Source organism: Dama dama, chromosome 15 (genome assembly GCF_033118175.1).
Source record: "Dama dama isolate Ldn47 chromosome 15, ASM3311817v1, whole genome shotgun sequence".
NCBI classification, from domain to species: domain Eukaryota; kingdom Metazoa; phylum Chordata; class Mammalia; order Artiodactyla; family Cervidae; genus Dama; species Dama dama.
The window spans coordinates 33,140,591-33,166,059 of record NC_083695.1 but is presented as its reverse complement, the minus strand read 5'-3'; the positions used below and the strand labels follow the sequence as shown (position 1 = coordinate 33,166,059).

The 25,469-nt window shown below is 36.6% G+C and overlaps 1 protein-coding gene across 6 annotated transcripts in view; it reads right to left on the bottom strand.

The window, feature by feature from the left end:
* Positions 1-25,469, bottom strand: part of ADK (adenosine kinase) — a 553,238-nt gene that overhangs the window by 480,563 nt on the left and 47,206 nt on the right. The window lies entirely within an intron of this gene.

The window sequence follows — 25,469 nt, the reverse complement described above, 5'->3', positions numbered from 1 at the left end:
CCCATATGCCATGTTGTACGGCCAGAAGAGGAAAAAAAGCAATATACAGTAAACATTTATTACATACCAGACTATGTACGAGGTAATGTAACACAGGAGGGAAAATCAGCTTTGGAGTTCTTAACTAAACCATTAACTAGCTTAGTGACCATAGGCAATTCTTTCAACTATAAGTTTCCCTGACTATAAAATAGAGGCTACCATAAATATAAGAATAGGGATATTCCAATATCATATAGTTTACACTACTAAAGGTCACAGAAATAGGCAAACAACAAAGGACAGGTATTCATTTTCCACTTGTACTCATCCTTTTCCTAAAATTAACTGTCTGACAGCAGAGAGGTCATCTAATTCTCCTTTCTTGCCTCCCCTTCCACAAGTGCCTTTATTCACTTTATAAAAAGAATGGCACACATCTTTTCCACCCTGAATGTAACCATACTGCAATGCCTAAGTATAAAAATCTCTTAAGTATTAAACAAGGAATGATTCATAATACTTTGTCTTCAAAGCCTTCTTAAAGTACTACAAACTCACTTTATGGCTTTCTGTTTTATACACTATTACAGTAAATAATAAAGACAGAAATTTAAAATGTGGAATTGGGATAGAATGTTCTATTTTCAGATATACTCAGAAGTTGATTACAATTTTCATTTTAAAACTTCATCATTTCTAGCCCATGTTCATCATCAGAGAATACATTCCTTTTCAAGGAGAGCTCTGTGAAGCAAAGCTAAGAGAGTTTCTAAAAAAGAACAAGAAAGACAAAGTCAATTTACTTCTTCCAAGGAACACTCTTTAAACAAGTCTTCTTGCCTTACATCTACCAAGGATTAAGTATCAAAGATGGCTGTTACAGGAACATGAATAAATCAATTTATTTGAATTGAAAAAATGAACTCAGACTTCTTACATCATGAAAGCAAATCTCATTGGCGTGACAAGGAAAGATCAGTTTCGTCAAAAAGGTTTCAAGATAGACAGGGGCTTTAAACTGAATAAATGGTTTTGGTTAAAACGTGTTTAAGTCACCTGATAAAAACATCTTATCAAAGAAATATCCTTTTGACATAGGTATATTGAAGTTAACAAGATTTAGCTTTTCTCAATATCCTCTGAATAATGCCTATGAATAAAACACTAACATACAATTACTACTTAATATAATTATATTAAGAAGCTTTAATAAAGCCTTTTTGGTATACTTCCCAGAATTTCAAGTCTTTAATGACTCTAATGACTCTGGTAAGTCAGGTGATTTCTATTCTTTGCTTCCAACAAAACTGAAAAAGGTCTTAATCAAATTATCAGCTGATAGATAAATAAAAATAATTCTGATGATAAATCATTTGATGTTAGAAAAGTTCAAATAATTGAGTAAAAATTTCTGAAACAAAACTGTCCATTATCATTCAATTAATTATATAAACAGAGTACTCAGAACTTAGATCTCTAAAAGAAAAAAAAGGAGGAAATAAAACCAGTGCTGAACATTGTCTTACTGTAGCACTGGGTATTATTTATCCACAAAAGGTTCCAATTAATTGAAAAAAATTAAAGATCAGCTTCATCCATCTCATTAAAAGATGCATTTCCAAAAACTTCTTATTTTCTTGCTTAATAATGATTTAACATTTAATACATTTATATTGTTTTACTAATTGTATGCTAATTAAAATAACTAGAAAAATATATTTTAAATTTGACTTCATACATATAGTTGTTCAAAGACACACGATAGGGTGATCAATATTCAAGAAAGCTTTGCATGCATAAAAATATATTGCCTTCATAATGTATACATTATATATTATATGCAAAACATAATTCATACATAAAAAATACATCACAAAAGGATGAAATCTGGTGGGAAAGGTGTAATAGAAATACAAATTTAAACAGAGAAAGGAATATAAATTTTTTAATGTTAAGAAAGAAGTTATTTGTATCTTTTTATACATGTATAATGAATGGTGGGTATCAAACCACTATATTATTTACACTCCAGTAAAAGAATGATTTACCAGTTTTATTTAACATTAAAATATAAAAATCATAAATACTTAAATGAGTGAGGAAGTACTTACTTATCAAAACATTTTCATGAAAGTAAAAGTTTGAAACCAGTGGATTTGATGATCTCTCTCTCTTAGCAAAGTGCTTGCTATATACAAAATAAGAACTCAATATAACTTTCCTTTTTTTTTTTTAAAAACATGTATTGTGTGCTTAACAATGCTGTGGCACAGCATTAAACACTTTTAATATATTAGCTCCTTTTTTTTTGGCCCTACCACGAGGCCAGTAGGATCTTAGTTCGCTGACCAGGGATTGAAACTATGTCCCCTGAAATGGAAGTAGGGAGTCCCAACTGTTACACCACCAGGGAATTCCCTTACGTTCCTTCTCTAGATGGTTAGTGAAAGAGAAATAACAAAAACGTCTTGCCCTTATGTGTGTGCTAGCCGCTCAGTCGTGTCCAACTCTTTGTGACCCTATGGACTATAGCCCACCAGGGACCTCTGTCCATGGGATTGTCCAGGCAAGAATACTGGAGTGGGTTTCCATTCCCTTCTCCAGGGGATCTTCCTAACCAAGGCATCAAACCCAGGTCTCCTGCATTGCAGGCAGATTCTTAACCCTCTGAGCTACCAGGGAAGCCTGTCTTGCCTTAGGGATCTCACAATTCAGTAGACAAATCAGAATAAAAGTAACCACTCATAGTGTCATAAGTATTGATATTACAATAAAGTTAAGTACAATACAGAATAGGAAGTACTGTCTCTTTTGTAAGAGTCCAAAGAAAGGACAGTTTTTATCTGTTGCCCAACTTTCTCTTCCTCTCCCATTTCATCTCTTCTGTGTTCCTTCCCCATAAAAAACCTTTCCTCCTTTTAAAGAATTGTGGTGCTGGAGTGTCAGGGAATGTTTAACAGGATTCCTACATGCTGTTTCTCATAAATCCTCTGCTCCTTATCAATTTCTGGCAACAGAAACGAGTGGAATAGCACGCCACTCCCAGGACTGAGGATGAGACATACGTGAATCTCCTTCAGTAAATATTCTCCTTAGGATAAAACTGCTTAGTCGCGATCCTTTTTCTTGAGATCTGGCTTGTCTCCTGACCGTATTACCATTGTTAATCCCTTGTTCCCTTGGTAACAATTATTGTACATTTGGTTTTCTGATCTTTATCACTGTCGAAAGAAATTCCTTGTACAACAGCCTACATATACTCACAGAAAGATCATTAAAGCACCTTTGTTCCATCAGAGCTTGGGTCCCCATGTCTCTCTCCCCCTCTCCCCCTTTTCCCCTCCCCCTCTCCTTCCCTCCCTCCACCTAATTCTCTGGAGCGTAGAAGCCCCACCAAGCTCATTCTCCTGCCCCAGCTTTCAAGACCCCCTCGAGAGGGCGCCCTGTGCCCTCATGAGCGGTGCAAACCCTGTTCTAGGGCTTTATTGGTTTTCTTCATAAACCAGGGAATATCAGCTTCTTTCTCTCTTTCACTTCCTTACCATCGACCCTGAACCACCAGGTTCCGGTCCATTAAAGGACCGCAGCACTGGAGAAGACTTGAGAGTCCCTTGGACAGCAAGATCAAATCACTCAATCCTAAAGGAAATCAACCCTGAATATTCATTGGAAGGACTTATGCTGAAGTTGAAGCTCCAATACTTCGGACACTTGATGCAAAGAACCAACTCACTGGAAAAGACCCTGATGCTGGGAAAGACTGAGGGCAGGAGGAAAAAGTGGAGACAGGGGAGATGGTTAGATGGCATCATTGACACAATGGATATGAATCTGAGCACACTCCAGGAGATAGTGAAAGACAGAGAGGCCTACCGTGCTGCAATCCATTGAGTCAGACACAACTTATCAACTGAACAACAATTTTTAAAGTCTCAGGGTAAGAATTTAAAGGGAATAGCGAAGGTAGACCATAAGAAAGATCCATATTATAGGCAAGAAGAAGGCAAGGACAGCTTAACTGTGATCAAATCACTCAAAGACATTCTACTTTGCAGATTCGAGTACATCCTTAGGTCCTCAACAATAAATTTGCAAGATCCATTATTTCTCTTTCTTTTTTAAATTATAAAAGTATGATAACACATATACAGGAGACTTGGAAAGTATAGAACAAAGTTACATGTAGTTCCACTATATATTACAATTATCTTTTTAAGTAGATAAATTAAGATTTTAGTTGGAGTTTCAGTATCAAACTCTCAAAAACTAACAGAATGAATACATAGAAAAGTAGAAGGATAAGTAAACCTGAAAAGTACTATGAACCAAGAAAAAATAATTAAGATTTATATAATTGTCACACAATAGTAGAATAAAAATTCTAGTTTCCACAGACTATAAATCAAGAGACCCTGGAACATACCCAGGGACATAAAATAAGGCACAAAAATTTCATGGTCTAATACAGTCTATTCTGTTATCACTGAGGAATTATGTTAGAAATCAAAGATATTTGAAAAGAAGCCACATATTTTTAAGTACAATGTAGCATTCACCAAGAGACCTTTGATTATCCATTGAAAGCCTCAATAAAGTTAAAAGACTGAAAAGACACAGAGGGTCACTACAGAGAAGGAAGCGTTTAAATAAGAAATTAATATCAAAATGCAAGGTCGATTTTAAACTATTCTACTGGCAGATTAGCTCTCTAACCCCAAACTTCAAAATGTCCAGTCTCTCCTTAGTATTTCTTTCTCTGATATGATTTTCCCCTGCTCGAAACCAGGTAACTTTCCATCTTAATAACCTTTGTCTTTTCTGGTTTTTTCAGTTTTATCTTCCTTATTTCTTCCTTGACTCTTGTACCCTTCTTCTTAAGAACCTGACTTACCACCGAGAGCAAGCCAAACTGCTAGGTTTGCAGACACAGTTTTATACTTAAAACACTGCCTCAAATTCATTTTTGGAGGCAAGATATAAATTACAATTATAAATGTAAAAGTAAATATACCATCAGGTCCACAATCCTTACTAATGAAATGGAGCTACTACTCAATGAAACATTTAATGTTAATATTTGCTTTTAAAATGTCTGTTTAAATGTGGAACTAAATTAAATGCAGTTCTCTTTTTCATTTAGTGTATCTTGTTCTGTCAACCCAACTTCTGTTGGCAGAACAAAAGATATACAGATTTTTTAGTCTCTTATTACATTTAACTTATTCTCTGAATATTCAATGTTTTAAATTAATAAAATTGAAAGGGAAAATTCAACTTAGTAAGAAGTAGAAAGTAGAGAGCTATACTTCAACTTTCTACTCAGTCTTCTCCAGAATAATACAACACATAAACTATTTTTCACTTGAGTTTTGTTTCCTAAAGACATGATTAAACAGATGTTCTGCTTTTATATCATTTCTTAGATGTCAAACATGAACAAAGTTCCTAAAAAAGCCATAGACAGCAAAAGGGTACCATGGTATTTCTCAACCTTTTTTCTACCTGAATTTACGAGAGGGAAAAGACATACACTCCAATCATCAGGAGATGAAGAAGCAGGAGAGGACAAGGCAAAGGCCCTCTCTATCTTGCCTCTAGTCTCCACAAAGTCTGAGTTTTCTGTACGAGACTGAAACAAACATTATTCATTCAAATATGTTATTTCCCTGAAGATTAGCATAACTTAGAACTTAAGGCTCAGAAAGGTCTTTGAAGAGATTGTTAAGCCCAAAAACAGCTTGGTCATAAATGAAATGCCCTACCAATGTCAGATAGTCAATGCCAAACTAAGACTTGCTATACAGCAGGATGATAATAAACAATCCATAAATACTTGCAACTAAGATTGCCCTCTTGAGAATCAAACAAGTAAAATTCTAGAAATCTACAAATATTACCGTATAAACCAAAGAAACTTAATGGTATCCTGCAAAGTTCTATAAAGTTGACAGAATCAATCAGATAGTGTGCACAGAGCAAGATTTTAAACTTAACATGTTTAAATGCTTCTTGCAACTGAAAAATAAAAGTTGATTAAAACATATTAAGGGAATTCCCTGGCAGTCTAGTGGTTAGGACTTCATGTTCTCACTGCCTGGGGTCTGTGTTCAATCGCTGGTTAGGGCACTAAGATCTCCGCAAGGTGTGCACTATGGCAAAAAAAAAAAGAAATGTTAGAAAGCACAGAGAACTATATTCAATATCCTATGATAAACCATTATGGAAATATTATTTTAAAAAATGTATGTATATATATATATTACTGAATCACTTTGTAGTACCACAATAATTAACATAACACTGTAAATCAACTACACTTCAATTTTAAAAAATACAAAAATGACCCATACTAGAAAGGAAGAAAAAGGAGATCAAAAGTGTTAATCCACTAATCACTACGGCTGAAATTTAAGAGGCTTATAGAGAAGAAAATTAAGAGTAAACCATGGGGTTAGAATGCAAATAATAGCAAAGTTACAAGGTTTATGAAAATAATATTTTAAATTCTCATTAGAAAACTAAATGAGGATTAAAATTCAGCTAGATGAATTCTACCAAAAATTTAGAGAAGAACTAACACCTCTCCTACTCAAACTCTTCCAGAAAATTGCAGATGAAGGTAAACTTCCAAACTCATTCTATGAGGCCACCATCACCCTAACACCAAAACCAGACAAAGATGCCACAAAAAAAGAAAACTACAGGCCAGTATCACTGATGAACATAGATGCAAAAATCCTTAACAAAATTCTAGCAAACAAAATCTGACATCACAAGATCATACATCATGACCAAGTGGGCTTTATCCCAGGGATGCAAGGATTCTTCAACATTCGCAAATCAATCAATGTGATACATCACATTAACAAATTGAAAGATAAAAACCATATGATTATCTCAATAGATGCAGAGAAAGCCTTTGACAAAATTCAACATCCATTTATGATAAAAAATCCTCCAGAAAGCAGGCATAGAAGGAATATGCCTCAACACAATAAAAGCCATATATGATAAACCCACAGCAAACATTATCCTCAATGGTGAAAAATTGAAAGCATTTCCCCTCAAGTCAGGAACAAGACAAGGTTGCCCACTCTCACCACTACTATTCAACATAGTTCTGGAAGTTTTAGCCACAGCAATCAGAGAAGAAAAAGGAATCCAGGTTGGAAAAGAAGAAGTAAAACTCTCACTGTTTGCAGATGACATGATCCTCTACACAGAAAACCCTAAAGACTCCACCAGAAAATTACTAGAGCTAATCAATGAATATAGTAAAGTTTCAGGATATAAAATTAACACACAGAAATCCCTTGCATTCCTATACACTAACAACGAGAGAACAGAAAGAGAAATTAAAGAAACAATTCCATTCACCATTACAATAAAAAGAATAAAATACTGAGGAATAAATCTACCTAAAGAAACAAAAGACCTATATATAGAAAACTATAAAACACTGATGAAAGAAATCAAAGAGGACACAAACAGATGGAGAAATATACCATGTTCATGGATTGGAAGAATCAATATAGTGAAAATGAGTCTACTATCCAAAGCAATCTATAGATTCAATGCAATCCCTATCAAGCTACCAACGGTATTTTCACAGAACTAGAACAAATAATTTCACAATTTGTATGGAAATACAAAAAAGCCTCAAATAGCCAAAGCAATCTTGAGAAAGAAGAATGGAACTCGACGAATCAACCTGTCTGACTTCAGACTATACTACAAAGCTACAATCATCAAGACAGTATGGTACTGGCACAAATACAGAAATATAGATCAATGGAACAAAATAGAAAGCCCAGAGATAAATCCACGCACCTATGGACACCTTATCTTTGACAAAGGAGGCAAGAATATACAATGGAGAAAAGACAATCTCTTTAACAATTGGTGCTGGGAAAACTGGTCAACCACTTGTAAAAGAATGAAACTAGAACACTTTCTAACACCATACACAAAAATAAACTCAAAATAGATTAAAGATCTAAATGTAAGACCAGAAACTATAAAACTCCTAAAGGAAAACATAGGCAAAACACTCTCTGACATAAATCACAGCAGGATACCCTATGACCCACCTCCCAGAGTAATAGAAATAAAAGCAAAAATAAACAAATGGGACCCAATTAAACTTAAAAGCTTTTGCACAACAAAGGAAACTATAAGCAAGGTGAAAAGACAGCCTTCAGAATGGGAGAAAATAATAGCAAACGAAGCAAAGAATTAATCTCAAAAATATACAAACAGCTCCTGCAGGTCAATTTCAGAAAAATAAATGACCCAATCAAAAAATGGGCCAAAGAACTAAACAGACTATGAAGAACTAAGAAGACTATGTCTTCTTTCTCCAAAGAAGACATACGGATGGCTAACAAACACATGAAAAGATGCTCAACATCACTCATTATCAGAGAAACACAAATCAAAACCACAATGAGGTACCATCTCACACTAGTCAGAATGGGTGCTATCAAAGTCTACAAACAATAAATGCTGGAGAGGGTATGGAGAAAAGGGAACCCTCTTACACTGCTGGTGGGAATGAAAACTAGTACATCCACTATGGAGAACAGTGTGGAGATTCCTTAAAAAACTGCAAATAGAACTGCCATATGACCCAGCAATCCCACTGCTGAGCTTACACACCAAGGAAACCAGAATTGAAAGAGACATGTGTACCCCAATGTCCATTGCAGTGCTGTTTATAATAGCCAGGACAAGGAAGCAACCTAGATGTCCATCAGCAGAGGAATGGATAAGAAAATTGTGGTACATATACACAATGGAATATTACGCAGCTATTAAAAAGAATGCATATGAATCAGTTCTAATGAGGTGGATGAAACTGGAGCCTATTATACAGAATGAAGTAAGTCAGAAAGAAAAACACCAATTCAGTATATTAACACATATATATGGAATTTAGAAAGATGGTAACAACTACCCTATATGCGAGACAGCAAAAGAGACACAGATGTAAAGAACAGACTTTTGGACTCTGTGGGAGAAGGCGAGGATGGGATGATTTGAGAGAATAGCACTGAAACATGTATATTATCATATGTGAAATGGATCACCAGTACAGGTTCAACACATGAGACAGGATGCTTTAGGGCTGGTGCACTGGCATGACCCTGAGGGGAGGGATGTGGGAGGGGGGTTCAGGATGGGGAACACATGTACACCCATGGCTGATTCATGTCAATGTATGGCAAAATCACTACAATATTGTAAAGTAATTAGCCTCCAATTAAAATAAAATAATTTTAAAAAATAAATAAAATTCAGCTAGAGAAAATGGGAAGAAAAATAATAAAGCTAGATTTAAGTCTCAACACAGAAATATACTCTTTGTATTTTAAAAACATCATTGATAATTATTCATAATGACTAACTAGATATTTTCATTAAAGGAAATTTTTAACATTTGGTACTTGTAAGATGTCACCACGTGGCTCTTGAACCACTTCATCAAAGCTAGCCAACTTTGTATCACACATTCATTATACTTCCAAGTACATTTCAATTTGGCTTCTGTCCCTCTCTATCATTCCACTGTGATTTACTTAGCTGAGATCACCATTGATATTGTACTGTCAAATTCAGTGGACTCCCTGTAGGCTTTATATTACCAATCTGTTACATCTGATACTATTAACTACTCTGTCATACAAACTCACTATTCTTTGTGAGACCTTGTCTTAGTTCTCCCAATAAAAGCTCACCATCTCCTTCTGTGATTCATCTACCCATCCATTAAATGCTTTATCCTCCACCCCACTTCTCTTTTTACTTCATGCCTTTCCCCTAGAAACTCTTATCTATTAGTTGCTTTAAACACTACCTATAGGAGAGGAAATGACAATCCACTCCAGTATTCTTGCCTGGGAAATGCCATGGACAGAGGAGCCTGGTAGGCTACAGTCCACAGGGTCACCAAGAGTGGGACAAGACTAAAGCGACATAGCATGCAGGCTCTAGCTGTGCGTCTCTCCTGGGACTTAGGCCTTCTGACCAGTATTAAACTAATTTTTGGAGGTATAAAAAAAAAATTAACACTACCTATATAATGATGGTGGTATTGGCGGTGGTAATGAGGATGATAATGGTAATAACAGGTAACATTTATTGAATGCCGTTAGGTCAAAGTACAACTAAACATAACTTTTATTTATTATGTCTCTCCCACCGTGAATCCTCTACCAAGCAGACACATAAATCACAGACGCTCCTAAATATGCCCATCTAGATAACACATATTTATCTCATCCATGAACAAACCTGAACCCAATCTCTTCATCACCTCTAACATGTCCTTCCTCCCATAGTCCCTAATTCAGTTATAAATAACAACATTTCGTCATTCACCAAAACTAAACATTGGAACATCACTCCTGACTCCTTTGCTCCTTTCATTAAATCAATCAAATCTTACCTTTATATCATTGTATTATTGAACTTTCTCCTGACCATTTTCTAACTATAATGATTAGGTCACCATCTGTCAACACGTCTATCACTACAGCCTCCTCTAATTTATCCCCCCAAATCCCCTGATCTACTGCAGACACAGTGATTTATAGAATTCTAGACATGAATCTGAACATGTCATCCCTGAAGGAAAGTTACATGGCTCAAAATAGCCTGGAGTTAAAACTCCCCTCCAGGTCCTCCCCACCATTATATGCAAAACAAAGAACTCTCTCACCCAAAGGTAAAAATGGACATTAAGGTTGATTACACCCAGCTCCCAGCTGGTCCAACCTCTGGTCTATCTCCAAAATGCCTTGCCCCAGCCGTTCAAGAGATAACTACTCTGAACAACCCTGGAGAAGAACAGGCCCCCTTAAGACAGTAACTTTCCACATACATGCCTATATATACTTACTCTTTTCTTGGATAAGCGCAGCAGCTTGCTAATCTGACTACTGCCCCTTCTCGCCTCATTAAAGGTGATCTGTTCCCATAAAGTGCCAGTCTCGTTCTTTTTCTGAACCTCGCCTTCTCTAACTCCCTTACCTGACAATCCCCCTGCTCATTAACTCTCTGAAGTTGTCTCCACTGTCTATAACAGAGATGTGAGGCACATTCCAAGCTCCTTAGCAGCCAATAATATCAGCTAGCATTTGGCAAATACATAAATTATCCTGTTCAATCTTCATATTATAATATTCCCACTACTAGGCTGGTGCAAAAATAATTACAGTTTCGCACTGCGGAACTCTGTCGTTTGATACTGGAATACATTCTTAATGTGGTCATGTTATACATCATTTTAATGCGCATTTCTCATTTCATGTTGTTTTTTGGGAAATGACTTATTACTTACTGTTTAATTTATATTTATTTTAGACTAGGGAAATGATGCTAGACAAAAAGCAAATTTGAGCAATTTTCTCATTCAAGTTCAAAATGGGTCACAAAAGCAGCAGAGACGACTCCCAGCATCAACACTTTTTGGCCCAGGAACTGCTAACCAACATAGAGCACAGGGTGGTTCAAAAAGCCTTGAAGATGAGTAGCATAGTGGCTGGCCCGTGGAAGCTGACAAGGACCAACTGAGAGGATCATGGAAGCTGATCCTCTTATAACTACATGAGAAGTTGCCAAAGAACTGAATGTCGACCATTTACACTACAGGAATAAACAAGCTTATCTCTCATTAACAAAAATATGTTGATTGTAATGGTTCCTATTTTGATTAATAAAGATTTGTCTCAGACTAGTTATAATGATTTTAAAGTCACAGTCCAAAACCGCAATTATATTTGCACCAGTCTGATATAATCTATATACTGAAAAGCAGAGACATTACTCAGCTGACAAAGGTCCATAGTCAGGGCTATGGTCTTCCCAGTGGTCACGCATGGTGTGAGAGTTGGACCATAAAGAAGGCAGGATGCCAAAGAATTGATGCCTTCAAAATGTCATATTGGAAAAGATTCTGAAAGTCCCTTGGACAGCAAGGAGATCAAACCAGTCAATGTTAAGGGAAACGAACACTGAATACACATTGGAGTACTACTTCCAACAATTCATTGGAAGGACTGAAGCTGAAGTGCCAGTATTTTGGTCATCTGAGGTGAGCAACCAACTCATTGGAAAAGTCCCTGATACTAGGAAAGATTGAGGGCAGAAGGAAAAGAGGACATCAGTGGATAAGATGGCTGGGTGGCAGCACCAATGCAATGGACATGAGTTTGGGCAAACTTCAGGAAATGGTGAGGGACAGGGAGGCCTGGCATGCTGCAGTCCATGGGGTCGCCAAGAGTCAGACACAACTGGGCAACTGAACAACAACAACAGATATAGTATTCTTATTTTATTTACAAGAAAACTGAGCTTCCACGGATTGTCACACAACTGCAAGTCGTTCCAGGGCACAATTTTAACCTGTACATTAAGATTACCTTGAGCATGTGTGCTCTGTCACTCAGTCATGGTCAACTCTTTGCAACCACCAAGTTCCTCTGTCCATGGAATTTTCCAGGCTAGAACGCTGGAGCAGGTTGCTATTTCCTACTCCAGGGGATCTTCCTGACCAACGGATCAAACTTGCATCTCTCTGTCTCCTGCACTGGCAAGCAGATTCTTTACCACTGCACCACTTTACCTTACCTTATACTTAACCAAATTCTATAATGCTACAGTAATGAATTGATTTCTTTCTACATTTATCTCCTTGATTACACTACTAGCTGCTTAAAGGAAAGAAATTTATTTGGCAAAAAGCTGACCACAAAGTAGATGCTCCAAAAAATATGTACTGAGCTCAAATGAACTGCCAAAAATGAATCTATGCTTAGGTAAGTCTTGAGAGTACCATTTTCCTCAATATTCAAAATCAGGTCTAAATATCAGAGAAGCCACAAGGAATACCATCTTATAATATCTGGGGCAAAATGAGGTCTTCATAAATGAGTCTGTGTTCATTCAGCATCTGTATTTTAGGTCTTATTTGTAGAAGCTCCAGAGCAACTCAAAACCAATTACTTAATATGAAATAATACAAAGATTCAGAATCAAATATCAGTTTATTTCAAATTCTAAGAATGTAGAATTCATTTTTTTAAAAAATCAAAATAGCCAAGATCATCTTTCTTTTAACGAAAAGCAAAGGTAACTGAGCTAAAGGAAATATTCAAAATTCAGCAGCATTTCCAAATACCAGCAATAATCTAAAAAAGTTATTGGACTTCTCTGGTGGTCGAGTGGTTAAGAATCTGCCTGCCAATGCAGGGGACACAGGTTCGATACCTGGTCCAGGAATATTCCATATGCCACAGAGTAACTAAGCCTCTGAGCTGCAACTACTGAGGTCACTCATCAGAACTGATGAAGCCCATGAGCTCCCATGCTCTGCAACATGAGAAGCCACCGCAATGAGAAGCCTGCAGACCACAGCTAGAGAGTAGCCCCCACTCGCTACAACTAGAGAAAGCCCGCATGCAGAAATGAAGACCCAGCACAGCCAAAAATAAATAAATAAATTCTTTAAAAAAGACTCAGTGCAAAGCTTAACCAACAAAACAACTGTAGGGCTATATAAGGTCAAGGACAGAAAGAAAAAACATTGAGAAACTAGAAACCAAACTACAGATAAATTTTAAAATTGGCACTGAAGATCAGTGGGTAAAGGTAGACTATTCACAATACAGTAATATAATAATTGATTCCCTATAAGGAAAACTTTTTAAAAACCAGAGTCTTACCTCACATCATCTACAAAAATCAATTTAGGATCAATTAAAGACCTAAATACACAAAGCATAATGATATGACTTGCAGAAGAAAATATTGGAAAATAGCTATATATAGACTTAACTACAAAAATGTCAGAGCATCTCACAATTAGTTTTTTTTTCCTCACAATTAGTTTTAAACAAAACAATGATAGCTTTTAACTTTATATACAGTCTCACCTGACACTCCAAATGTTTCACCTTTAAACTAATATACACTCATTTATCAAAGTAATCTATCATAACTTATACAATGATTTACCTATAAATTGTTGACAATAATCAGCACTGAAATTTATAACCAACTATTATTACTCTGAGTATTTTCAGAGCAAACATTAAGTAATATCTTTCATTTTTGTTTACATTAATCAAGATTTACCTAAAATTCGTATCATTATTAAGGATTTATATCTGTGAGAGAAACATATTTCCTGAACTACTCTAGCTTCCCTTTTTAAAACCGAGTATTTTCACTGCAAATGATGATTTTTATTTCCAATTACCATTTCATTAATCCTCTCATTTCTCTTCTGTGGGTCAGGGAAAATTAAGGCAAATCTGTCTTACAAATTCCTTCCCTCTGTTTTCCATCCCTATTAATACATTTCTTTTCCTTGACTCTCCATAATTACACCATATTCATCTGGAAGTATTTATATGTTCCGTATTTCCTCCTCTCCTCACACCCACTGTGTCTCTTCAAGATGCCAGAAAAAGATTATTTTCAATAGTCTACTTCCTATAACAAGTGTTCCTACTTATTTTCAGTTATAATATTTTGGCAAATTGTATACATCAAAACAAACTAACTTAATTTTGCTTTTCTTTTAATTAAAGATCCTAATTTTTTCTTATTCAAGGGAATACCAGCTTTATAATCTTCAAGTAAAGAACAGAAACTCTAGAAGAAATTTAATTTTTGAATATCAAATAATTATCTAGTTAATACTTCTGAATCGGCAATGCTTGCTCTATTCTGGAAACAGGTCAATTGGAGGCAACATACCATCCTCCCAACACAGAACTTAATTGTTTTGAAAGCTCAGTCAAAGAATTTTGGAGTCTTTCTTTTTTTGTTGTTGTTTCTTTTTTCTTTTGCTTTTTTAAAAAGTAATTTATTTCTTTTAATTGGAGGCTAATTACTTTACAATACAAATAAATTATTAATATACTGATAAACTAATTAAAACTGAATGTTAACAATGTTTAGAACAAACAACACAGATCTTTCTCATCTACACTATATCTATAATTAAAGGAAAACATAATTTCATTAAGTCTATGAGCCTTTACATATATACTTATTTACACTCCAAAAATCTGGATGTATAATTGAGTTTTTCAATTTCAAATTAATACTTCCAGAGTAAGATAGTAGAAAATATAGAATACAGGTTTACAATTAAAACAAGCATGTATTTCAAATTACTGCACAATGCCTGATACATTTTTTGGTCATGAACAAATGTCTTAAGCTCTGTTATTTTTTATGAGGATAACTACCTCATGAAGTTGTCATGAGGACTAAACTAATATTATATAAAAAATGTACCTAATACACATTGAATAAATGCTTCATTGTCAAATAATAATTGTCAAAAATTATTATATTCTTATTTTTCTCATTATTCTTGAAAGTTTTTCAGATGGATTCTCTATGGCCCTTCTTTAGATTCAGCCCTTTGTGTACATCAGTCCAAAGTGCAAAGATCATTGGAATATGATGGTTCTTGTTCTTTAAAAAACTGCGCTGAAAAACCTGACAAACAAAGCATATGAAAAATGCATACCAATTCCCTCATTAGCTTTCAACACTGAACACAAAATTCCACTTTAAAAAAGGCCTTTCATAAAATATTTTTCAGTCAGATGCTATCTACCAAGTGCCTAACATATATCCAGCACTCTGCTAAGAGTCATGTAAGAAAAGGTATAGTGCAGTTCTTTTGCACCAAGAGCTTAGGTATACAGAAAAAATTTACTAAGATACTTTTCTTAATTGGCTCTCTCCCCAGCAAGGTTTATAAATGCTGCATGTGAGGCATATGCTATAGGGATTTAATTATAAAACTATACAACAGAAAAAATATTGAGCTTCCTCTTAAGAAATCAGAAAGCAGAAGACAGTAATGAGAGCCAAGAAAGTCAAAGGAAACTAAATTAAAGAAAAAAACCTCTTTTATTCAAACCACCACTTGTTTGACAAATCCTAAGTTGAGATCATCACATAAACTACACAAACCGCTAAATAGTTAAAGCAAAAGATAAGATCAGCAATCAAGAAAAGATGTGAACTAAAAGTAAGTAAGAAATTGATTTTTATTAATCCAGAGATTGCTCTGACAAAGAAACCAGGCTTACTCATTTTGAATCCCCCAAATCTGGTATGTAGTTGTTAATTCTTAGTTTATACAATAGGTTTATATTACCGATAATTTAATGCTAGTTAAAAAATAAAGGTAGTGAGTGTGGCATGGTAGAAAAAGAAACAAATAAGGTCAGGACATACAGGTTCCATCTCAGGCTTGCACTGCTAACTATAATCAACGGCAAAAGCTGTAACTTCACTGAGAATGCTCCTCTGCTGTAAAATGAATAAAGAGATTTAAATTATCTCAAAAGTCCAATTTGTCTCAAAATTCCTGTGATTGTATATTGCCTGATACAGTACATACAATAACAGTGAAATACACACAGTCATACCCCTGGACCTTCCACTTAAATATGGCAGAAAGATTATCTACTCTTCCATCTAAGACTGTAAAAATCATGACAAAGGCACACACACAAAAAGCAAACATCTACAGGATCAAAAGCAATAAAAAAGAAGTAATTAAGCAGTACTGGTCAAAAGGTTTCCACAAATTTTCAGAAAAAGGAAAGCAGATGACGAACTCAGCAGTGTTAAAGGAACTAAAATCTCAGTTGCAACTGAAAGAGGCTGCTTATGATAAGCAAGCGGAGTCCATCTGCAGAAACCCTAATCTCAGAAGATACACGTAAGACATGGAGCCACAAGTAAGGGAATGGACTACTACCATCTCACCATCACAACCTACAATTCCTAAAATAGAGATAAATTACCAGTTTATTCCCTCAAGAAACCAAAAAGAAGCATCTCTGAATTAACGGACAAAAGGCAAAGCAGGGGAAGTAAAGAGGGACAGGTGAAACTGCCTACTTAATTATGGTACCCCTCTCACTGGCCAACTCAGAATAAAGCAGCCAGGCTGAAACCTTCAGAAAGCAAAATGGAAGACTTTTCTGGAAAGAAACTGAACAGACTCTTTAGACTTCCAGATATTCACATTAAGGGTCACACACACACACTCTCAGAAAAACAGGCTTTTAGCATAACCAAGTCTTTGGTCAATAAGCCCAACCTGAAACGGACAGAGTACAGGGGCAAAGTAGTTCAGCAGTTAATCCTATTAGAGGATTGTAAGTAAAGAAAAAAGTATGGGAGACCCCTGTAAGTTACTGATTACTCAATAAAGCAGGTTTGCTTAAGCACAAAGCTAAGCAAGCCTAAAGCAACAGAACCATGAAACATGCCCCCAGACAATAAAACACTGGTGGCATGAGATCCACATTCTGCCCAGTGAGCTCATTATATTAATGATCCCTGGAAAAGGTCAGTTTTCATCCCAGTCCCAAAGAAAGGCAATGCCAAAGAATGCTCAAACTACCACACAATTGCACTCATCTCACATGCTAGTACAGTAATGCTCAAAATTCTCCAAGCCAAGCTTCAGCAATATGTGAACCGTGAACTTCCAGATGTTCAAGCTGGCTTTAGCAAAGGCAAAGGAACCAGAGACCAAATTGTCAACATTCACTGGATCATCGAAAAAGCAAGAGAGTTCCAGAAAAACATCTATTTCTGCTTTATTGACTATGCCAAAGACTTTGACTGTGTGGATCACAAAAAACTGTGGAAAATTCTGAAAGCGATGGGAATACCAGACCACCTGACCTGCCTCTTGAGAAACCTGTATACAGGTCAGGAAGCAACAGTTAGAACTGGACATGAAACAACAGACTGGTTCCAAATAGGAAAAGGAGTACGTCAAGGCTGTATATTGTCACCCGGCTTATTTAACTTATATGCAGAGTACATCATGAGAAACTCGGCTGGAGGAAGCACAAGCTGGAATCAAGATTGCTGGGAGAAAAATCAATAACCTCAGATCTGCAGATGACACCACACTTATGGCAGAAAGTGAAGAACTAAAGAGCCTCTTGATGAAAGTGAAAGAGGAGAGTGAAAAAGTTGGCTTAAAGCTCAACATTCAGAAAACTAAGATCATGGCATCCGGTCCCAACACTTCATGGCAAATAGATGGGGAGACAATGGAAACAGTGGCTGACTTTATTTTGGGGGGCTCCAAAATCACTACAGATGGTGACTGCAACCATGAAATTAAAAGACGCTTATTCCTTGGAAGGAAAGTTATGACCAACCTAGACAGCATAATAAAAAAGCAGAGACATTATTTTGTCAACAAAGGTCCATCTAGTCAAAGCGATGGTTTTTCCAGTAGTCATGTATGGATGTGAGAATTTGACCATAAAGAAGGCTGAGCATCAAAGCATTGATGCTTTTGAACTGTGGTGTTGGAGAAGACTGTTGAGAGTCCCCTGGAGAGCAAGGAGATCCAACCAGTCCACCCTCAAGGAAATCAGTCCTGAATATTCACTGCAAGGACTGATGCTAAAGCTGCAACTCTAGTACTTTGGCCATCTGATGTGAAGAACTGACTCACTGGAAAAGACCCTGATGCTGGGAAAGATTGAAGGTAGGAGGAGAAGGGGATGAGAGAGGATGAGATGGTTGGATGGCATCACCAACTCAATGGAAATCAGTGTGAGCATGCTCCAGGAGTTAGTGATGGACAGGGAAGCCTGGCGTGCTGCAGTCCATGGGGTCGCAAAGAGTCAGACACAACTAAGTGACTGAACTGAACTTTGTCAAGGCTATATATTGTCACCCTGCTTATTTAACTTATATGCTGAGTGATGGTGGTGGCTTAGTCACCAAGTCATGTCCCACTCTTATGACCCCAAGGACTGCAGCCTGCCAGGCTTCTGTCCATTGGATTCTCCAGGCCAGAATACTGGAGCTCACTGCCATTTCCTTCTCCAGGGGAATCTTCCCGGCCCAGGGATCAAACCCAGGTCTCCTGCATTGCAGGCAGATCCTTTACCAACTGAGCTACAAAGGAAGCCCTATAGCAGAGTACATCATGCTAAATGCCAGTCTGGATGAAACTCAAGCTAGAATCAAGATAGCCAGAAGAAATGCCAATGACATCAGATATGCAGGTGACACTACCCTAATGGCAGAAAGTGAGGATGAACTAAAGAGCCTCTTGATGAAGGTGAAGGAGAGTGAAAAAGCTGACTTCAAACTTAACATTCAAAAAACTAAGTTCATGCCATTTGGTCCCATCACTTCATGGCAAATAGATGGGGAAAGAATGGAAACAGTGACAGACTTTATTTTCTTGGGCTCCAAAACCACTATGGACAGTGACTGCAGATACCACGTGAAAGAATAAATCTTTGTTATTTTAAGCAGTCAAGTTCTGTAGTAATGTATTACATACCAATAGATAACTATTATTATACAACAGTAAATAACTTCATTAAAGCTTCAAAAAAAAAAAAAAAAAAAACTCATAGAAGCAATTAAGGACTTTACAAAAATATAAATAAAAGTATCCACCCTAGCCAACCTACCCTCCTATGACTGCCCGAGTTTAGAACATATCCTTCCAGACTTTTTCTTATTCTTTTGCAAATAAATAAAATAAACTTCTTTAATGCCTCACGCTTAAATAAGAACAGACAGCCAACAATCATCTTTGGAGGAAACTCTCCACTGTGAAGAAGAGCACAATAAACAATCAGAAAAGAGCAATCTACAGAGAACAAAGATAAAGCAGGAAAGAAAAGTGAAACATTCAAGACCAAACAAAACCAAGTCTAATTAACATGCTTAGAAAGAGAAGGAAAAACCGCATCCATAACACAAGAACAAAAGGTTATATAATGATAATTTGCCAACACCAAGGTCAAAAAACAAAAAATTCTAAAAGCTTCCACAGAGAAAAAATTGGTGATATGAAGAGATCCATTGGATGTTGAGAGACAATGGCACATGCCTTCAAAATTCTCAAAGAAATCTCTATACTAACCAATCAACAAGGTGTGAGGGGAAAAATATTTAAAAGGTCAGACAAATACAAATATTAAAAAAAAATTACTGTACAGGTATTCCTGCACTTTTTCCCTGAAGGATAGGTTATACATACACACATACAGAGAAAACCAATAAAGAAGATATGAGATGACGGAAACAAGAGATCGAAAAGGAGAAAGTCAAAGGGAAGTTCCAGGAAGACTGCTATTTGAAAGGAGAAAAAAAAAAAAAAGACAAGTCCAGCAACACAACCAGTTCAGTCTGGACCACAAAGATGGAGAACTGAAGAAGGGACATCACCAGGGGAAAAGAGGTTACAGACTTACTGATTTTGAGGAGGGATAAGGGGGAAAGTGGTTAATAGGAACATGACAGACTTAACAGAGTGTCTATTGAAACTCTGTGTACAGAAAACAATGCAAATGAACACATAATGCAATAAATCACTGAAAGAAAATAAAAAAGTTTTTTAAGTAATCACAGTCTGCAATTTTGTTCACAATGATTACTGATCTATTTTTATTAATTTTTTCTTGGGAGTATGGTTGATTTACAATGTTGTTTTACTTTCTGCTCTACAACAAAGTGAGGCTTATATATATAAATATATAAACCTAAAGTTATATATATAAAAACCTACTTTTTTTAGATTCGATTGCCATAGAGGTCATTACAGAGCACTGAGTACAGTTTCCTGTGCTATATAGTAGGTTCTTATTAGTTATCTATTTTACATATAGTAGTGGGTATATATCAATCCCAATCTCCCAACTAATCTCCCCATTTCCCCCTTGGTAATCACAAACTTGCCTTCTACTTCTGTGATTCAATTTCTGATTTATAAATAGGTTCACTTTGTACCATTTTTCAATTTTATTTTAATATAATATAATAAAATGGGGAATATGAAATAGAGGAAATGATGTGAGTGAAACAGAGCTAAATCCTTAGCTATCGTAACAGAGACAATACACAATATGTAAAATTGACAAACCAAGAAATAGCTAGAGATACAGACCTCAGGAAGCCTTAAGCTTAGGGTATGCATGAGATTTTAACCTTCAATTCACCTATTCTCCCAGGAAACATTCAGGAATGCACAGGGGTTTTGACAAGTAATTAGAATCTGGTCAGCAAGGAGGTAAGAATTAATCATCAGAGACTATCCAACAATTAAAAAAAATAAAGAGAATAGAAAAACTCTGTTGAGAATGGCAAAAGCAAAGTTCTCAGAAGGTCAGAAGGAATCCTCTCCACAATAACCACAATAATCCTCTCCACTCAATAACAAGATTTGGACTGTCCTAGCAACTTGAAGACCAAGGGTGCCCCTCCATACAGAGTGCGATTGTATCCTCTACTCTGGAATCCATCTCAATGGAAACATGTTCTTGTATCTTCTCCTGACTTTAAAGGAACTTTTATCCTTTGCCTCTCCAATCAATCATCCTTATGAAAAGTCACATGAAACAGTCTTAGCACGCTATTTAGAAACAGGCAGATACCTGGGTGGGGGGGGGGGGGGGGGGGGGCGGGGCGCGGCGGGGAGATAAAATGATTTCTTCTGGAGAAACAGCACTTATGCAGAACTGGCAGCAGAGATATCACTTTGCCAAAAACGGTCCATCAGGTCAAGGCTATGGTTTTTCCAGTGGTCATGTATGGATGTGAGAGTTGGACTGTGAGGAAAGCTGAGCGCCAAAAAATTGATGCTTTTTAACTATGGTGTTGGAGAAGATTCTTGAGAGTCCCTTGGACTGCAAGGAGATCCAACCAGTCCATCCTAAAGGAGATCAGTCCTGGGTGTTCATTGAAGGACTGATGTTGAAGCTGAAACGCCAATCCTTTGGCCACCTCATACGAAGAGCTGACTCATTGGGAAAGACCCTGATGTTGGGAGGGATTAGGGGCAGGAGGAGAAGGGGACGACAGAAGACGAGATGGCTGGATGGCATCACCAACTCGATGGGCATGAGTTTCAGTAGACTCCGGGAGTTGGTGATGGACAGGGAGGCCCGGCGTGCTGCGATTCACAGGGTCGCAAAGAGTCAGGCACAACTGAGCGACTGAACTGAACTGAACTGATGCAGGAGTGGGTAAAAGCAAGGGGGGATATGGAAGATGTAGCAAAGAACTGACTTTTTCCTTAAAAATCTTCAGTACTAAGTTTACTTTTTAACTAGTAGTAGTTTTGACCTGCCTCTTGAGAAACCTGCATGCAGGTCAGGAAGCAACAGTTAGAACTGGACATGGAACAACAGACTGGTTCCAAATAGGAAAAGGAGTACGTCAAGGCTGTATATTGTCACCCTGCTTATTTAACTTATACGCAGAGTACATCATGAGAAACGCTGGGCTGGAAGAAGCACAAGGTGGAATCAACATTGCCAGGAAAAATATCAATAACCTCAGATATGCAGATGACACCACCCTTATGGCAGAGAGTGAAGAGGAACTAAAAAGCCTCTTGATGAAAGTGAAAGAAGAGAGTGAAAAAGTTGGCTTAAAGCTTAACTTTCAGAAAACTTAAGATCATGGCATCTGGTCCCATCACTTTATGAGAAATCAATGGTGAGACAGTGGAAATAGTGTCAGACTATTTTGGGGGGCTCCAAAATCACTGCAGATGGTGACTGCAGCCATGAAATTAAAAGACGCTTACTTCTTGGAAGGAAAGTTATGACCAACCTAGATAGCATGTTAAAAAGCAGAGACATTAGTTCGCCAACAAAGGTCCGTCTGGTCAAGGCTATGGTTTTTCCAGTGGTCATGTATGGATGTGAGAGTTGGACTGTAAAGAAAGCTAAGCACCGAAAAATAGATGCTTTTGAACTGTGGTGTTGGAGAAGACTCTTGAGAGTCCCTTGGGCTGCAAAGAGATCCAACCAGTCCATCCTAAAGGAGATCAGTCCTGGGTGTTCATTGGAAGGACTGATGCTGAAGCTGAAACTCCAATACTTTGGCCACCTCATGAGAAGAGTTGACTCATTGGAAAAGACCCTGATGTTGGGAGGGATTGGGGGCAGGAGGAGAAGGGGATGAGAGAGGATGAGATGGCTTGATGGCATCACCGACTCGATGGGCATGAGTTTGAGTAAACTCTGGGAGTTGGTGATAGACCGGGAGGCCTGGCATGCTGCAATTCAAGGGGTCGCAAAGAGTCGGACACGACTGAGCGACTGAACTGAACTGAACTGAGTTTTGCAATGATAAGCTTTTTTTAATTGAAAAGCCCAAATACTTTTTAAAAAATCAAAGTCACAAATATACTTTATCAGAAAAATTTTAACAGGTTCCTCATTTTTATAATGTAAGATACTAGTTAGTTTATATTTAATTCATTAATCTAGTACCTAGTAAATTATTCCTGGATAATTTATTTTTACACAGTGCAAATATAAAACACTCATCTAAACATGGTCTAAAAAATAAGTTAAACAGTCTTTATAATGATATTCTAAAATGATAAGGAACTCATTCAAGTGTATTTTGGAAGAAATGGTCAGGGATATAAGAAAGGAAACACTCTACTTTTTATGATTAGGGTTCAAAAACTTTTTTTTTATCTCCAAGTACTGATTTCAAAAGTCAAGGTTAAATTAAACAACCCGCCACCACCAAAAAAAAGACTTCAACTGGCCAGTTAGGATCAGCTGCTAGAGAAGGCAATGGCACCCCACTCTAGTACTCTTGCCTGGAAAATCCCATGGACAGAGGAGCCTGGTGGGCTGCAGTCCATGGGGTCGCTAGGAGTCGGACACGACTGAGCGACTTCACTTTCCCTTTTCACTTTAATGCATTGGAGAAGGAAATGGCAACCCACTCCAGTGTTCTTGCCTGGAGAATCCCAGGTACGGGAGAGCCTGGTGGGCTGCTGTCTATGGGGTCACAAAGAGTAGGACACGACTGAAGAGACTTGGCAGCTAGTGAAACAAAGAAGCTATTTGAGTTGCCAACAGTGTCAGCACACAGCTGCCAGATCATAATCATTCTGATCATATTTGCATGAACCTTAAAAAAGACAGTATAGAGTGAAAAAAAGCTAATTACCTAAGACTACATATAGTATTATCCCATAAACACAAATATATTATATCTCTGAGTCACATCAATACATAGATGTCTGGGTGCATGTTCATCAAAACAATTTAAGATTGGTTACACATAGCATAAAATTTCAAATTTTTTACTTTCGCTTTGTATTTTTATTTGCTATTAGAATTATTTTTAAAACAGTGACAATCAATTAGTTGATTTCCTGAATAAAACATCTCACAAAGCAAAGGAGCTCTAACTTCAAACTCTTGAAGTTCATGTTCAATTGACTCTATTTTGTTTTACTTATAAAGCTTTCCTGATATATAACTGACATACATCTTATGTATTTAAAGTATACAATTTGATAAGCTTTGATACATGTATATATACTCATGGAATCATTATACATTTAAGATAATAAACACACTCCTAAAAGCTCCCTCATGTCTCTTTGTAATCTCTCCTTCCTGTCCTCCAACATATCCCGGCACATGCACATGAAACCAACAATCTGCCTTGTGTCACTATAAATTGAATTCCCTATAATTTCAATATAAATGGAATCATACAGTATTCTTTTTTGTCTAGCTTCTTTCAATGAACACAATTTTTCTAAGCTTCATTCAAACAATACTCTATTCCTTTTTAATTTCTGACTAATATTCCACTGTATGGGTAAACAATCTGTTTAATGATTCACCTGTTGACATTTAGCTAACTTCCAAGTTCTAGCTATTAAAAACAAAGTTACCATGAACATTAGTGAACATGTCTTTGTGTGGATACACACTTTCACTTCTCTTGGGTAAATATCTAAGAATGAACTGGCTGGATTGGGTAACTATCTCAGAATGAAATGGCTGGATCAAACAGATGTGTGTTTAACTTTTCAGACTGAAATTCAGTGCAGCATTTTAATATTTCCATGAGAAGCAAGCTGCAATTCCTTCATTAACTAACCAACATTTGGTATGCTCAGTTTTAAAATTTTAGCCACTCTAACAAAAATGTGGATGTAAGTATTTCACTGTATCATTAATTTACATTTCCCTAATAATGAAAGAGATGGAATACCTTTTCATGTGGTTATTTGCCATCCATATATCTTTGGTGAATGTTCAAATTTCTTGCTCATCTTTATTAGGCTGTTTCTTTTCTGATTGAGCTTTAAAAAACAGTTCGTTATATATTCTCACTGGTAGTTCTTTATCAGACATATGCTTTGCAAACATTTTCTCTAAACTTATGGTTTTTCCTTTCATTCTTCTAACAGTATCTTCCCAACAGGAAAAATTTTCATTTTGAAAGAAGTCCAGCTCATCAGTTTTTTCTTTTATAGAACGTACTTCTGGTGTTCTATATTTAAGAAATTCTTGTTTAAATCACAGTCACGAAGATTTCCTGCTATATTATCCTGAAGAAGTGTTATACTTCTAGGTCTGACATTTTAGCTCTATCAGTTAATTTTGTATATGGTACAAAATACA